We start from the raw sequence: 18410 nt of genomic DNA, 5'->3' as shown, positions 1-18410 counted from the left end.
ATGTTTTGTGCAGAGCATGTTATCATTATGTTAGGCAGGAGAGAGAGCTGGATCTCTTTCAAGTACTTGGAGAAAACGTTTTGAAGATGTGCGTATGTGTTATGTGATAACGTGGAGAGATGAGTTCATGACTTTCCCATGTACTGCAGTCATTGGGGAATGATTGTGCTTCAGCGGCCAAAGAGTTAATATCTTGTATTGAGAAGGCAGTATTTGTTTTAACATGCTGTTTAACAAGGTGTTGAGGGATTTTGGCGTTTTTTGGTGTTTGCGGGGGGCGTGTTTTTGAGCGGAAATTTGTACCCGTTCCAGTGGAGGGATTTGGTTGCTTTTTGGTGAGGATTTAGGGAATAGCTTGGACTACTGTGATGCCAAATTTGAAAGGGATCTGAGCTGTGGAAGTGGTGAAAAAAAAGGCATGTTTTGTGCGGAGGTGCGATTTGCCATGTTATCCAATGGGCGTATTTCTGAAAATTGAGAAATTTTTTTGGGGGTGTTCCAGGTGCGCTAGAGGCCCGGGGGTTGGATCAGCGGTAGAGGAGGTGGATGGCCAGATGTGCTGAATTTTGGGGATTTTAATTAGTGTAATGCAACCGTGTGTTTTTTTTTTAAATAGGAATGTTTCTACAAAATATTCATTATTATTTTCCCCAATGCAAGCTGCCCTTTAGAATAGCGTAGTGACAGTTAATCCACTCAATTAGATAACATAGCTTTTTGAAAAATGAGAAATCTGGCCTTTTAATAGGTAGAATAGAAGAGCTTGCACACTTAATTATGAAAATGTTGGTTATGCAATGCAGAATTATGGCGTTTCACATGTTAATGTTGATGTTAATTTCAAATAGTAAAATAGTAAAATATGGTGTGTTTCCATGCCATGTTATGTTTCTAGGTGTCATTACTAACCTTTCACAGCCCAGGACACAAAAGGAAGTTTGTGCATTTATTGGCCTCACTTCCCCAGTATGCATATCTAGCCAAACCACTCATACAGTTAACTACACAGGAGGCAGCCATTTTGACTGTCCTCCCTTGGACACAAGAACACACCTTGGCATTTGAGGAATTAAAGAGCATTATGTCACGCGCCAGTTTTAGCGACTCCATGCAAAAAGAAAAAATGTATGCTTTTTGTAACTGAACGGGATGGAGGATCAAGCAGGAAAGCGCAAGCCTTGTGCTTATTTACTGGTACACTAGCCCAGTGGCCCAGGCTCTGCCTGCGTGCCTGAAATCAGTTGCAGCAACAGCCCTAGCCATAAGACAAAGTTACTCAATAGTGTTGGGTTACCCTCTGACAGTACAGGTTCCACATGCAGTGGAGGTTCTCTTACACAGGACACAAACACAACACTTGACTGTAGCGAGACTGACAGGATATGAACTGACATTATTTCAGCCACACATAGAGATCAGACGTTGTAATATTCTGAATCCTGCATCACTTTTGCCCTCAAGTACAGTAAATGCATCACCACATGACTGTGTGGAAGTAATGAATATAGTGACGAAACCAAGACAAGACCTGACAGATATTGCACTTCCAGACCCAGACTTAACGCTCTATGTAGACGGATCATGCATGAGAACGAGTGCAGGAGAATTAGTAGCAGCCTATGCTGTGACCACTGCTACAGAAGTCATAGAGACACAGAAAATAGACACTCTGTCAGCACAAGCAGCAGAGCTCATCGCTCTGAAACAAGCCTGCATAAGAGCTAAGCACTTGAAAGTAAACATTTATACTGACTCACAATACGCTTTTGGCGTTGTTCAAGATTTCGGGGTACTGTGGAGGGAGAGAGGTTTCTTGACCTCCCATGGGACCAAGATCCAGCACGGCCAGCTTATTCAAGCCCTGTTAGAAGCAATACATTTACCTACAGCCATTTCTATCCTGAAGTGCAAAGCTCACACCAAAGTTACAGACACCATTTCCCAGGGTAATGACCTGGCAGACCGAACAGCTAAACTTACAGCCCAGACAGCCCAGACACCAACAGACACGACAAAGACAGAGGTACCATTACTGACAAAAAGTATGACAGTCAGGGATCCCACTCAAGATGTACTCGACATACAGACACATGCCACTACAGATGAGATAAAGAAGTGGACTGAACAAGGAGGGGTCCAGACTGACCAAGTTTGGCTGACTAAGGGAAAAAGCACATGGTTTCTTCCTGATTTTATGGTACAAGTAATCATAAACACAGCTCATAGTGAAATGACAGATGTAAAGGTTACAAGTATGTCTTAGTAGTAGTGTGTGCACTATCCAGATCGACAGAAGCATATCCAGTTCCAGATTATACTGCTGTGACAACAGCCAGGCAATTGGTGCGCGAGTTCTTCCCCAGATATTGCCCCGTGTCATCTATTCAGATAACGGGCAGCCATTCTCCTCTGAACTAATGAAACAAGTGTCCCTTCTGTTAGGTTACACATGGAAGTTCCATTGTGTCCGACACCCAGAAGCAGCAGGCCTTGTAGAAAGACATAATCAGACACTTAAGACAAAAATTGCCAAGATCTGTGCAGAAAAAGGCGTGGATTGGATGGTAGCCTTGCCGGTTGCCCTCTTTTACATGCGTATGGTAGCTCATTCCAGAACAGGCCTATCTCCTTATGAAGTAGTTTTCGGTAGACCGCCAAATATGTGGGGTACGCCTATGCCTAGAAAAATAACTGATGTTGACAGTAACATGCTGCCAGATTACCTGGCTTCCTTGATGTCTGCACTACTCTCTTGTTGTTCACAGGTTGCTGCCGCCTTCTCTGACAACACCCAGGTCAAGGAACATGCCATAGCACCAGGAGATTCTATACTTGTGTCCGGAACTTTGACCGATCAAGCCCCCTTGAGCCACGTTGGAAGACGCCGAAACCACGAGGACCGGAGTGAAAGTGGAAGGACGCAAGGGGACGGGCAGCATTGAAGAAAACATATCTTGGACAATTTGGAACTTTTGCAAAAAAAAACTATAGACAATACAGACTTTGCGCCGCCTTTGCTAGAAAAGACTCCACAGCAGGAGTATAAATCCAAATTAAGATCTAGTAAGTCAGACGTAGTTTAATTGTCTAAGTCCACTCGGTGGTGAATCGGTTAGACTAGATTTCTGACATGTATAAGATCACATATGAAAATAGTAAAAAGAGCGAAAAGAAAGCAAAATACTGCAAACTATTACGCAGTAGATGTATAGTTACTTTGATCATTCTTTTTATTCTGTGCATCGTTATAATCTGTGTCAGTTTATTACTACATGTTTTCTTTCCTATTTCCCCACATATACACTCTTCCAGTAACAGCACCGCAGAGCATACATTTAGTGACCTGCCACCTCATGAATTGTCATATTGACTTGCACTACGTAACAATACATTCATTCGTATGTTACACCATTCTCACCAGACCAGCAATGCAACTGATTGCTGGGTATGTGGCCAACTGCCTCCTTATCAAGAAACAAAGGGAGTTCTGCCATTCTATTCTCTACCGTTTTCACACAATGGTTCATGCGGAGCATGGTTTGCTCTAATGACCTCAATTGATAGAAAGTACATAGCTTATCCAGGTGGCTGGATATATGGAAACCTGAATAAAGTAATGAATGAAGCATGCTTTCCAGACAAAGACGGATTCCCCCAAAGGAAGGGAACCGATCTAGAGAATGAAGAGTATGAGCAGGGAAATGCATCCGTTAACTTTATAATGTTAAATGTTCAGCCCAAGCAAAATACAGGTCCACCGTTTATTTCAGTTCTACCAGCAAAAGGTGATTTATGTGTTAGTAAGAAAGGTTCAGTACATATGGGATATAGCGAGTGTAACACTGTAATAGAGTTTAACGATAAAGGACAGTCTTCTTTCAAAACATCACGCCATACCTATTTCATTTGCGGTCAGACAGCCTATGTACATCTGCCCTTAGACTGGGGTGGGACTTGTTATATAGCATTCTTATTGCCACCTGTTTTTCTGGCCCCATCCAATTATCACAGAGATTCACGACTAGAACATGTTAGAGTAAAGAGAGAGATAGATGCTGCAGGGATTGATCAGACTGAAACAACATGGGAGCAATATACAGATTTCAACAAAGGTTTCTTTTTCTTCATAGGTCCCGTCCAAAACAGTAAACTGATACGCAGGTTAACAAGAACTCTTGAAGCAGTAGTGAATGTGACTGCATCTGCCCTGGCGAACTTAACCCAGGAACAGTCTGCTATGAGACTTGTTGTCCTTCAAAATCGTCTTGTCCTCGACGTCATCCTGGCAGATAGAGGCGGAGCTTGTAGCGTGATCCGATCTAGTTGTTGCATTTTCATCCCAAATAACGCACCATCTGTGTACGCAGCAATAACAAGACTCCACAAAATTGCTCATGTCATACATCAAGACCCAGGCACATGGACTTGGTCCAGCTGGCTCTGGGGTATAATATCAGCTTGGGGATGGAAAGTCATGTCTTTCCTAGGACTGGTCCTACTTATGATATTTGGTTGCTGTCTCTGTTTACAGTGTGGCCCGGCCATTTGCGGCCTGTGTGCTACTGCCTGTGTTCCCCATCCACGTAAACAAAGGATAAAAGATGAACAAATGATTCTGTATGATCAACTATACGGTCTCATGAATATAGATGTATCCTAAAGGGTTACGTAGGGGACAAGGAGGGAATGAGGAAAATGATATCTTGCCTGACCAAGATGCCCCCTACGTGAACCCTATGTTACATGTATGTGCATGTCACCCATGCATTTCCTTGTAGTGGCCTGAATCATTAGGCCTCTGCAAACATGTCCTGCATTAGAATGCCAGTCATCAAAGTCTTCCAAACGTTAAGCTAAAATGAAGGCCCATGTATTTGCATTTTGCATTGTGCACTTTTAAATAAATATCGTACTGAACCCTTTTTTGTGGTTGAGCCTGAAACCACTTTCTGAAATATTGTTTTCATGACTCCTGACACACTGAAGCTGCAGTTACGTCCCTCTGACCTCGCATACTTCTAGCTCAGCCGAGAGAAGCCCAGCAAGAGGCCTGCCAAGACAGTATTATGAATAACAGTTATCTGTCTGCTTTACAGAATCACATTTCAGTCTGGTGAAGAAGGTACACAGAACCCATCTGCATAGATAGGGCCCAACCATTCTGTCTCTGTTTAAGTGGATTACAGTGCTTGCATCCATAGAAAGCTCATGCAACGAACGAATAAATATGCCCTTTCTGTCATTTAGTGACGAGCAACCTTTGCTTCAGATAATACATCCCCTGACTCAAGATATCAGTTAGTACCAGGCGTGCTGGTCGCCTTGACACAAGAGATCTCTTCTAGACTGAAAGTCAGCTCTCCTCCCAGTTACACGTCAATTGCATGTCATGCTCATGTTGCACACAAGTAGGACAAAGTTCGAGCTGGTCATGCAAACTCCTCCTCTAAGTACCCACCCACCTATGACACCTACCTATCACCTACCTATGACTCATCAAAGTACACACCCTCATGTACGCCCACATGCTCTTATCTCTTTCTTTCTTGCTCTGCCTGGAGGCTCCGCCCTATGTACAAGGAGTAAAATGTATATATTCTGTTCATTGTTATTAAAATGTTAGAAGACTCTTCCTGAACCTCAGTGGTGATGGAACATATTCTCCAATGACTCGAGTTATTGGAATAAAGCCCATTTTAACTCAGATACCACGGACTCTGCTTCTCACTTGATGCATGATAATTGTTAATGCCTAGAAATTATGCCAGGGTAATATTTTATTTACCACAGATAGTCCCAAAAGTGGCCTCTGAGGTCCAAAGAAACATGGCTGCTCTGGTAAACCGAGAGCAAATGCTGAACTGTGCATGCGTGCCTAAAGCCTGCAAGTGAGATTGAACTGCCTGTACTCGGAGAGGAAGTTCAAGGCTACAAAGACCTAAAAGTCAGGATGATTGCCAAAACATGGACATCCGAGTGTTCAGAACGTGGGAAAGGATGCCAATGTATCTGGTTGAAGACATGACCAGGCCAGAGACTGTTTAAACAATACCTCTTTATTAATTTTTTGATTCACCGTGAAAATGATGTTGTAATGGTGAGGAGATGCTCAACCATCCCAAATTTGTCCAATCAGAACCCGAGTTGCTGATGTTAGATAATTTTTAGATAGATTAAGTTAGGAAATTAGTGTATAAAACCCCCTGATTTTGCTTAGAAGTAGTCGCATTTTCGATTTCCCCTCGAAGTGCTGTCGGATTGGAGATCGATTTCCTGGATGTAAGATACTTTGATTTATTTTTGTTTTTCTTTACAGGGCTAAATGATAAGATGAGGGTGTTAGTTAGGGATGCTAGGAGAGAATGAATTTGGAACTATTTGTCCTTTGCTAAACTTTTAACTGACTTCTGAAATAAATGACTATTTTTCCGAGCTCAAATAAAATGATTATTCTGAAATAAAGCTTTAAGATTTTTACTGAATAAAGAATTAATAAATGCCTAAATGTCAGACATACTAAAGTTTTGCTTTAATAAAATGAGGTAAATGGAAAGTTAAAAGCTGGTCTTGTAATTTTTCTTACGCCTCATTTTCTTTCTAGCAGATCCATTGGCATTATGGTGGTGTGTCTGAATAAAATTCATGTTTGTTAAAACCATGGAAATTGTTTAAACTATAGGTATAAATAAATGACCAGTTAAATAGGTTTGGACACTCCGCCAATGTTGCAGCATCACTCCTTGATTGCTTTCACCAGATCCCTGATATTGAATTAATTGAGTAGAAAAAATGTTCAGTGTTATGGGCCCCACTGATGAATGAATGCGTGTTCTGAGGTTTCAGGGAACAGGTGATGTTTGATTTAAAATCATTTTTGGAGTTCCGCTGTAGCAACAACACTACAGATGGACACCACAACAGGTTTTATATAAAATATAAGTATTCTTTATATAGACTTAACACAAGACCATTAATGACAAAAATCCACAATACTATACTTTTAACAAGCATTTGCAATGCAATAGGTCTCGCATTATTTAAGTTTGAGCTATTGGCATTGCTCATTGTTAGAGATGGGGATTTCTGGTTGGCTGAGGCTTGCGCCAAAGCCAGGCCGAAACCACCACTCTAGTCAGGGCAAAAGAGTCACACGCCAAGATAACCCCTGTTCACCCCCTTGGTAGCTTGGCACGAGCAGTCAGGCTTATCCCAGAGGCGATGTGTAAAGCGTTTGCGCGCGCACCCAGCAACAACACCCAAGGCCCACCACAAAGGAAACTCCACACAAAGTTATATATAAAAATAGCCTTTGTATTATACTAAACACATTAGATAATAAACACACAATTTACACCGTGCCAACGGGCACGGGCGGAATTTACAGGGGATTATATACACGGGACAGGGCCACGTGGACCACTGTCAGAATCAGCACTTAGTAGAAATAGCACTTTGTAGCAATAGCACTTTGTAGGAATAGCACTTCTAGAACATAGAATACTTGTAGCACCAAATAGCAAATGTAGCATACAACCAGTAACCACTGGTAAAAGGTAACTACACACTACGCAATCCTAACCACCTTAGGTATATATCACGCAGGGAACCATGAACTCACTAGCATAAGTAGACTAGGTAAAACAACCTCCTAAGCATATAGATATTTAGAGGTATAGGCAAAAAGCATTGCATATTATGCATAAATGACATTAGACGAGCAATCACATTTGCGCAGAAAATCACATAACTGACCCCAGGCCAACTTGGCCTCTCAGGGGCTCACAGGCCCACTGTCCAAAATGTCTGGGCTGGCTGCGCAGGCAGCCAAAGAAGAATGCGCAACAGGCCTAAACTATGCGACTGCCCACTAAGTGCTGGGCAGCTGGGGAACGGCTCCTGGCACCAGCGTGCCTCCTGGCTCTCCTCTGGGGCTCTCAAATAAACAATAGGGCCCAAAGCAATGTGGGAGCCTTGCAGGTTCTCGATACAGAATGCCCCCGCAATTGTTGGAGCCTCGTGGGCTCGAATTAACAATGCCCCCGTGGAGCCTCGTGGGCTCGAAAACAAATATGTGGCCAATCACTTTGGAAACTCGTGGGCTCGAAACAACAATGCCCCCTGATGGTAGAGCCTTGTGGGCTCAAAACAACAATGCCCCCTGATGGTAGAGCCTCGTGGGCTCAAAACAACAATGCCCCCTGATGGTAGAGCCTCGTGGGCACTAGATACAAAATGCCACTACAATCGTTGGAGCGGCCCGCTGCCTTCCGGGGCCGCTCAACAAGCCAGGCTGCTCCCACCACGAAGCCATCCTTCACTCACCGGGCGTCTGCTGGAGAACTCCTCTCCTTCTACCGGGACCTCCTGGCGGATGACGTGGTATGGCTGGCAGAGGCGCGGACTTCCCTCACTCCCGGGGGCCCGCGCTGCTCTAGGCGGCTTCCCTGTTGCTGCGGAGAAGTCTGCCGCGATGTCCGACCAACGTTCCAGCATGGAGCCTGCGGGGCTCCCGACGTCTCTCCAGGCTGCCGGGGCATGCGCGGGACTTCCTGTTTCACCGCAGGCCTCGCCCATGTCCCGGACAAGAAGGCCTGACTTCCTGGGGGCCGCGGTGGTGATTTTCCGCTGTCCCGGGCTGTGGCAGTGATGTGGAGCAAATGAGGGGTAGGCTCCCTCTTTAATTTCAATATAAAGCGGGGTGGGCACGCGCTAGGCCACAAATCTGTGCCACGTCCTTGGCGGGGTGGGCACCCGCTAGGGGTTTTGAAAATCGGCAAATATGCGGGGTAGGCACCTGCTCGGTACACAACTGCAGGGGGATCCCCACGCTGGGGATGCCCTTTTAGAAATGGTCACAGCACAGCGCTGCATGCCCAAGGATGGAAGCAGACCTCAGGACAGCGAAGCGCTCATCTTCAGTAAAGCGCTATAAAGAAATAAAAGTAAAGAGCTCCCAAGCACTAGGGTCCCCAAAGTCCAGGGAAAGTCTGTTGGAAGGTAGGGGGGGCAAAGGCTGGGCCCAGGGGCCAGCTCAAAGGGTCCTCCAGGCAGGGAGGCAGTCCCCAGTGGCGGTCCTCCAGGGTGGCCCAGCGGCAGCAGCAGGCCCCCCTCCAGTTAGGATCAGGAGAACATTTTCATGGGGGTCACAGCCCCTCTTTTATACACATATTCCTTTGTCTCTAGGTTGCAGGGTGGGGGAAAACCAGATGCAGCTGGTTTTGGAGCACTCTGAGCAAGATGAGCAAGATGCCTAGCCGTAGTGGTTTCTTTGGTTTCTTTAAATGTTATAACACTGATTCCCGGTTGGAGGACTCGTGTCCGATACCTCCAGTTGGAACTCCAATTTATGAGCTCTATAGTCGACATGGTGTAGGCCCTATTATATATAATGAATATTGGGTTCGTTATACGAAAAACGATGGTGACCTTAGTTGGCCACCGCATGGAAGTTTTGAAATTACGATTTTAGATAATCTTGAAGCTAAATTGTTTAAAAAGAAAGCTAGGCCTGCTATGTTTGATTCCTTTCGGTTATGGCGTAAAGAGGCCAAGCAGAAAGAAATCAAACAGCTTAAGAAAAATAAAAAAGAAGGTATCATTACGATGATGCAAGGTGCAGAACAATATCAGCGAGATAAAGCAGAAAAAAGATAGAAGTTTCTACTAGACTGCATCACATGCAGGTAGATAAATGTTATCCGGTTTTACCATCTAATAATGTTAAAAAGGAAGAAGATGTGAAGGAGGATCCCTTGTTAGCCTATTTATTGAAATCACCACCTCCTTATGCACAGGGTGCTACAGCCCCTGTAGTTCCTCCTGTAGTTCCTCCTGTCGTTCCAGCGGCTGCTGGTCAGCCTGTTGTTGGTCCTGTAATTGTCCCTTCTACTGCTCCTTTGCCTGTACCTCCTCAGTCCATTGTTCCTGTTACCTCAACTGTCCTGGCTACCTCTACTGTCCCTACGTTCACTTCTAATGTTGCTGCTCCTGTTCTTCTTTCTCCTTCTGTTCGTAATCGTATCCCTAATACTGTTGCTACCCTTTACTCCCCACTTTCTGGATCGTTATTTCGATCCGATGTCTCTGAAACTCCTCAGAGACAAAGTCAAATCCCTGGTGGAAGGGAGAGTGCCACGTTGATAACTATGGCGCGTAGATGGATAAGACACCCTGCTAACTACTCTCCGCGCATGGTTTTTGATACATTCTCTCAGTTTAATGAGCCCACTCAGAGATTCGTGTTTGAGGAAATGTGTAACTTCTTGAGAGAAGAATGGTATAATGATGACTTGGATAATGTACCGCCTGAGATGACGGAACTCCAGAGTCAGTTTTCGAACGGTATGATTGTGGGTGGAAATGTACGACGAGCATTAGAGCGATTGTTAGCCTTTAGATCCACAGTGCCTTCTCGTGTGTCATTTGATGATGACACCGATAATACAAAAACGAACTCTGGTCAATATCCTATGAGAGAGGTTCCGCCAGTATGGATGCCAGGTGCTCCGGCTGCCAATCCCCCAGTTTTGCCACATTTCCAACGTGTTTGGATACACCTCCCATGGAAGCGATCAGAAGTCTTGCAGGTGAAACAATCTTTGCCTGATCCACGTAAGAATCCGGTGGGTTATTATAAGGAGTTGTCCCAATTGGTAGATGCTACTATTATGAACCTCGCTGACATCGATATACTGTTTGGTAATGTCGTACCGCAACCGATTTGGGTGAAAATTCGCCAAACGAATCATGTGAATGAGTTAGGCGGTGATTGGCCTGCACTAATAGCGGCTGATGGACTACAAGTTGGTGGGGCTAAGCCTGAGCAGTTAATTTTGGATCTACCCCAGAAAATCATTACACTTATGAAAACACTCATGCCAGCGATGAGGGTGAATTGGGATAAATTATCGGCTTGCAAGCAAAAGAAAGACGAGAGTGTCTCCGATTTCTTTACTAGATTCGAGGAGGCATTTGTCGATCATAGTGGTCAGGACATGAGCACCGAAGGAGGCCAATGGTTGTTTGTTGATAAGTTTGTGTTAAATTTGTTGCCAGAGCTATGCAATGAATTGAAAAATTCGGAAAGTGCATGGGCTGTTTCAACCACTGCACAGATATTAGCGATGGCTCAATATTATGAGAATAGGGAAAAGGAAGAAAGTGATCGTTCAGACAAGAAAACGAAGGAGCTCAAAACAAAGGTTTTGTTGAAGCAGGCATATCCTCCACGTTCAAATCAAAATGATTTACAACAGCAGTATCGACCACGAGCCCAGTCCACTAGGATGCAGTCGCGCTCTGACTCCTCTGACTTTAGATCTACGCTTGGGTATAATCAGTGTGCATATTGTAGGAGAGAGGGCCATATAAAATTTGATTGTCCCGCTTTACGTGATCGTTATAATAATGTTTCGGCTCGGGGAGGTTGTGGTGGTCCTCAACAGGCCTCTCGGGGTAGAGGTCGAGGTTTCGTTCAAAATCATGAGCGCTCTACTGTTTCATCGGACGCGAATAATTGTTTCGACCAGCGAAATGCGGGGTCCGATAAATCTGCACAGTACTATTATTATGCTGAGCATGAGATTGTTGCAGACGACCGTTACTAGGACAGCCATCGACAAAGAGAGGGAGTAGTGTCAGTTCCGGTTGATCAGAGAGGGCCTTACGTCGCGGTTGCCACATCTGGCGTAGTTGAGCCTTTTCTGTTGGACACTGGTGCAGCAAAAAGTTCCATCATGCATTCCAAACTCCCTGGCGCACCTTTGTCTGGCTTAACGAATATTTCCATTGGATTCTCTGGCGCCCCTGTTAGCAATCCTGTCTCTAGCCCTTTGTCCCTTACGATTGGTCCTCGTGAGCTGGAGGCTCCATTGATTCTATCCACTGGTTGTGGTGAGAATCTTTTGGGTCTGGATTTGTTAAAACGGTTATATGCGACTTTGTACTGCTCTCCTGCGGGAGTGGAGCTTACATTGGGTCAGAGAGTAATATCTCCTATGTACTTATCAGTCGATAAGTTCCCACCGGAATTGAGTTCCCTTCCTGCGTCTTTATGGGCAACAGGTCCCAATGATGTGGGCCTGTTAAACATCCCACCTTATGTGGTTCACTTGAAAACAAATGTTCGATTACCACGTATACCTCAGTATCGTATCTCTCTTGATGGTGAGCGAGCGCTATTAGCGATCATTTATGACCTGATCGAAAAAGATGTCATCGAAGAAACTCGGGGAAATGTGTGTAATAGTCCTGTGTTACCCATTTTGAAACGAACCGATCCATCTAAGCCTCCTGTGTATCGTTTTGTAATTGATTTGAGAGAGGTGAATAAAATCGTGATTCCGCAGTTTCCTGTGGTGCCTGATATCACAACCTTGTTGACCCTGATTCCAGCTTCTGCCTCCTGGTTCACGGTGATCGATCTAAAGAATGCTTTCTTTAGTATTCCGATCGCTGAGGAAAGCAGAGATCTATTCGGATTTTCATTAGGAGGTCGAAGTTTTAGGTTTAAACGCGCACCTCAAGGCTACTGTGAGAGTCCGTCGATTTACAGTCAAGCCCTTAAAAGTCAGCTTGATGCGTTTGTGTTGCCGACGGGTGCGGCTTTGATTCAATACGTTGATGATCTGTTGGTGGCAGCCGATACCGAGGATATTTGTAGAACCGCTACGGTATCGTTGTTGCAACATTTATGTGACTTACATCACAAGGTGTCACCTTCTAAGCTGCAATATTGTTGTCAAGAAGTAACCTACTTAGGTCACTTATTGTCAAAAGAAGGGAGAAGGTTGACCCCAGAAAGAATCGCAGCGATTGCTCGAATGACTGTGCCAAAAACCCAGAGGGATGTACGTGCCTTTTTAGGTATTACGTCATACTGCAGACAATGGATTCCAAATTTTTCATTATTGGCGAAACCATTGTTAGCCCTCACGTGTAAGGATGTTCCGACTCCTTTACCATGGACTGAAGAGTGTCAGAAAAGTTTTTCTGAATTACGTGATGCGTTGTGTTCGGCTCCTGTGTTAGGTACCCCTGACTACAGTAAGCCGTTTACACTATACGTTCACAAGAGGGATGGTTGTGCGTTGAGTGTCTTGACACAACAATTTGGTGACAAACAGCGTCCATGTGCATACTTTTCTTCGACCTTAGACCCAGTAGCTAGAGCATTGCCGAGTTGTTTAAGAGCAACAGCGGCAGCTGCGGTGTCCATTCGACAGTCCGCAGGTCTGGTCATGGATAATGTGCTTACGGTGATGGTTCCGCATGCAGTTGACACTCTCTTGAATCGAACAAAAACTCAACACTTGACGAGTGCAAGGTTGTCTGGGTATGAGTTAACCCTTTTGGCGAGTCATATACGGATAAAACGTTGCAGTGTGTTGAACCCAGCAACGTTGTTGCCGATCAGCATGGAATCAGGTGATGTAGCACCACATGATTGCTATTTAAGAACTGAAGAAGAGACGAAGGGTCGTATTGACCTGAAACACACTCCATTGGTAGATCCCGATGGTACTTTGTATGTTGATGGTTCATGTTTTAATTGCCGAATGGTGATGTGACAACCGCGTATGCTATAGTGACATTGAGTATGGTTGTGGAATCTGCGAGATTGAGTCAGAATTCGGCCCAGGCGGCCGAATTAATTGCACTGACAAGAGCGTGTGTGTTGTCCAGAGGAAAGCGAGTGAATGTGTTCACCGATAGTCAGTATGCATTTGGCGTAGCGCATAGTTTTGGTCGATTGTGGAGAGAAAGAAGATTCTTTACGTCGCATGGCACGAAGATTCAGCATGGACAGCTTGTGAACGACCTTTTGGATGCACTTACATTGCCTAAGCAGGTGGCCATAATTAAATGTAGTGCGCATCGGAAAGTGACAGATGATGTGGGCCGTGGTAATGCATTTGCGGATGAGACTGCTAAGGAGACAGCCAGAGATCTGACAAATCGAATGTATGTTACGAGCTCAGTGAGATGGCCAGCGGAGGCTAGCATGTGTGAAGACACAATTGAAAGTGTGAAGGAAATACAGAACGAGGCCACTGAGATGGAAAAGACTAAGTGGAAAGAAAGCACGAGGAAGTTAGACGGGAATGGATGTTGGGTTGACTTGTCAGAAATCCTTTCTGACGGAGTAAAGCCCTTGCTGCATCTTGCCCTGACGTCCACTTGCCTCTCTGGGACCTTCAGAACTCGGTAGCTTGCCCTCCCGCCTCCCGCTGCCCGACTCCTCCAACACCTCGGAGCCTGGTAGCCGAGCGGAGTGCGGTCGGAAGGGGAAAGACTAAATTACCCAGCATACCGAGCGGCGCACGCCGCACCAGTTGCGCGCCAGGAGGCGCTGAAATAGCGCGTCACCCCGGTCGAGGGGGGGAATCCTTTCTGACGGAGTAAAGCCCTTGCTGCATCTTGCCCTGACGTCCACTTGCCTCTCTGGGACCTTCAGAACTCGGTAGCTTGCCCTCCCGCCTCCCGCTGCCCGACTCCTCCAACACCTCGGAGCCTGGTAGCCGAGCGGAGTGCGGTCGAAAGGGGAAAGACTACATTACCCAGCATACCGAGCGGCGCACGCCGCGTCAGTTGCGCACCAGGAGGCGCTGAAATAGCGCGTCACCCCGGTCGAGGGGGGGAATCCTTTCTGACGGAGTAAAGCCCTTGCTGCATCTTGCCCTGACGTCCACTTGCCTCTCTGGGACCTTCAGAACTCGGTAGCTTGCCCTCCCGCCTCCCGCTGCCCGACTCCTCCAACACCTCGGAGCCTGGTAGCCGAGCGGAGTGCGGTCGGAAGGGGAAAGACTACATTACCCAGCATACCGAGCGGCGCACGCCGCGTCAGTTGCGCGCCAGGAGGCGCTGAAATAGCGCGTCACCCCGTCTCGCGGGACGCCGGGCGAAGCCCGGGCCAAGGGCGGGCCCGTTTCAGCCCGTTCCAGACAGATCCAGGCTGGGCTGGGCCACCCCCCCTTCATTTCACTCCCCGGGCCGTGCCCCAAAGGTACTGTCCTTCATCTATTGACTTTTGTTATTTGACTGTCCAACTGGGAGATTAAAATTGTTATAATTATGCCTAGGGGATCAAGAAGTAAAACTGCCTCTAAAGCAGCTTCATTTACTGGCCCCATCGACTTATTCATTTCCAAAACAACTGAGGCCATTAATCAGAACATCGCTGTTTTAGAACGAAGGGTCTCTCAGGACCTTGCGATTGCCCGGAGATCCTCTCTGGGCCTCATAGCGACTGCCTTAACACCTCTACCATCAGTTACCCCTATTCCGATTTTAATACAATCTGGCACCACAGCACAAGTACATTCCATCCCTAGTGCAGTAGATCTATCAGCCACCAACTTGTCATCAGAAATGGACCTAACGGAGAACCTTGAGACAACCCCTGACCTTGAGCATATACTATCTGAAAATCCGGCTCAGGATCTAGTACAGGTCAATAAGCTAAGAGGGGTCAGAGAAGGCGCTGTTCCGAAGCAGCCTGATGAGTACCAGAAGGGGAGTACTAAATCAAACCCCAATACCATCAGCACTAACCATGGGCCTAGCGGTCCACCATCCAACACCGTCCCACATAGTAAAAACTTTGTAGCATCGGTCATACCTGACCCACAAGGTTCTAATTTGGTTAATGTTAATGTTTTGGAAGGTGAACCCAGCCCGCCAGACAGTGATACATCACAACTTCTTGCTAGCTTTAGGGATCTATTAAAGCACCATCTTCAACCTTTAGAGAAGAGCATCATGGCAATAGAAAAGCAACTTGCCACTCTACTCTCTAAAATACCCAATCAGCCTGGGGTGGGTAGTATTAAAATAGGAGGGGCACCAACTACAACTAGCTTAGGGTCCACTCCGATTAATTCATCTAGACCACTGGTCACATCTATAGCACAGGCAAAAACTAACGAGCCTATAACCACTACCTTAGTCTCTGCCTCGAACAAGAGTGTATTTTCTAAACCTAATGTTAACCCCATATCACAGCCTATATCGCAGTCACATACTACAATTCAACATAATTCTATTCAACCCCCCCTGCAGTTATACCCCCAGTTTCTAATGCCATCACAGCACAGGGGTCACTGCAGCCGCCCCAAGATAAACCCGTGGTCCCTCAAAAACCACATCATACAGATGCGAAGAGGGGGCCCAGGCACAAACGTCCGGTACATCTTCCACCGGAGGTTGCTTCATTCACGGTAATCCTAACGGGAGTCCCGGAACTCCCAGCAGGTACCGATGAACCTTCCTGGTCCCTTTTGAATAAAATTCTCCAATGGTTTAGCATTAACAGGCCATTACAGCCTGCTAACACCTGTAGAATATCTTCTGTCCGTAGGGTCCCTTGGGTGGGGGCGAGTTCTAAGAGTATTCAGGGGGATTGCGTCATTGTTACTTGCATAGACGCATCCTCGGTGAATCACATCTGCTCTTGGCCAGAGCTGGAGAAGAAAGGAGGAATTGACACCAAGAGGCTCTCGTTTTTCTATCCTCCAGTATTAAATTTTCATGCTCCAACTCCAGCTCCCAATTGGGTTATTCCTCATGAACAACCTTGGAATTATGGAGGCCCCTGGTTGACACAAAAGAACAGGAATAGGGACTGGCCATTGCGACCCTGGTATCCCAACAAAGGCCAACCCATGGGGAATGGTTGGCAAGGCATTCATACCAGTAACAGGTATGACTGTCTGAAGATGGTCGATTGACATAGTGCTCCATCACCCCCTAGCCAGTCTGTTACCAAGCAGCTTGGGTTACCCTATGATCGTCAGTTATCTGCCAAGGACATAGTTTTAGCACCTTGTACGCCGGTCTGTATACCCATTGCTGATCTGGCGGGCAGAGGATATGTTACGGAAAAAGAGGGAAGTCCTATAGATTCCTCTCCATCCTATAACTTTACTAGTATTACCCCAATTACTCATTCTTGTAAAGGAGCCTATTGTAACAGTCCTGACGTGAATATATTTATCGACGACTCTAGACCAGGCCCAGTTGTAAGCACCCAGGAAGTTAGTTCAACCTTATCTTGTGTTAACCAGCCGGAGACGGCTATCGTTGACGCAAGTAAGCCTGTTGGCCTCACTCTTCTCTCCTGGAACATCGCTGGCATTGCTAGAAAAATAGATTCACCCTTTTGGTCCAGGTTTATCGGGGAAGGATTTGATCTAATCCTCCTCCAGGAAACGTGGTGTCTGGACCTTATTAACATCGAAGGATACTCATCGCATTGCCTTAAGGCTACTAAATCCAGCTCAGGCAGGGCCAAGGGGGGCCTCCTGTTGCTCCTGTCCAACAAGTTGAGTAACTGTATAGTTAGAAGTAGTACGACTGTTGGCACCCACAGCCAGGTCGTGAGGGTGGAGTGCAGAAAAGGTATTGATCTGGTTATAGTAAACTTCTACAACAATATCTTTGATGCCACCAGAGGAGATATTCTACCACCTCTTGAAAAAGAAATTGTTAGGGTTATGGGAATTTCGAAAAGAAAGGCAGAGGTTATCTGGGCAGGGGACTTTAACCTACAGCCTTGTTATTTGTCCAATGGGAACCCCTGTGGTCTTGGAACAGCTATGCATAACCAATGGGGGGGACTGGGAGAGAGGAAGGATTTCCTCCACTTCCCACACTGCAATTATGGTTCTACATTAAACAATATGTTAACTATGCTAGACCTGACCCTGTTAAACTGTAACAAAAATATCCAGGCAGCTACGTGTCCTACCTTCACTGGAAGGGATGCGGGGTCATTTATAGATCATATTCTGCTGTCTAGTAGTGGAGACTTTTCCAATTTATATGTTTAAGAAGAAAGTCTCAGTGACCATAACAGCATTTGTATTACCCTCCTAGGGCATGGCACTCCATCAGTGTCAGGTGAACAGTGTTCTACCGACCTAGTACCCATCAGACCGAACGGTCTAAGGATCAGATGGTCTGGTATTAACTCCAAGGCCAAACAGAAAGAGGTTATAACTAGCTGCAAAACCCATATTAGTTCCTGTCTAAATAATGAAATTAACCCTGGCTCCCTATTGGCACACTTTATTACTATCAATAGTACTATTGAAGGTATTTTTACTAGGGCCCAGGTACCTAACAGAGGTTTGAAGCAGGGGTGGTTTGACAAACCCTGTATACTTGCCCTCCGAGAACTTAAGAAGGCATTAGGCACCAAACCACGCGATAGCGAGGGTGTAAAACACCTTAGGTCCAACTATAAAACGGTAATTAACAATAGGAAAAAGATCTTACAGAGTGAGGCCTGGGACAAGCTAAAGGAAGCAGCCGAGACTAAAAACTGCAAACTATATTGGGCTACAATTAATAGTCCCTTTCTCAATAAAGACGGTATTCCGGAATTAACATCTTATGTTGCATGCAACGAT

Source organism: Lissotriton helveticus, chromosome 2_1 (assembly GCF_964261635.1).
Source record: "Lissotriton helveticus chromosome 2_1, aLisHel1.1, whole genome shotgun sequence".
NCBI lineage: Eukaryota > Metazoa > Chordata > Amphibia > Caudata > Salamandridae > Lissotriton > Lissotriton helveticus.
This window is presented reverse-complemented; position numbering follows the sequence as displayed.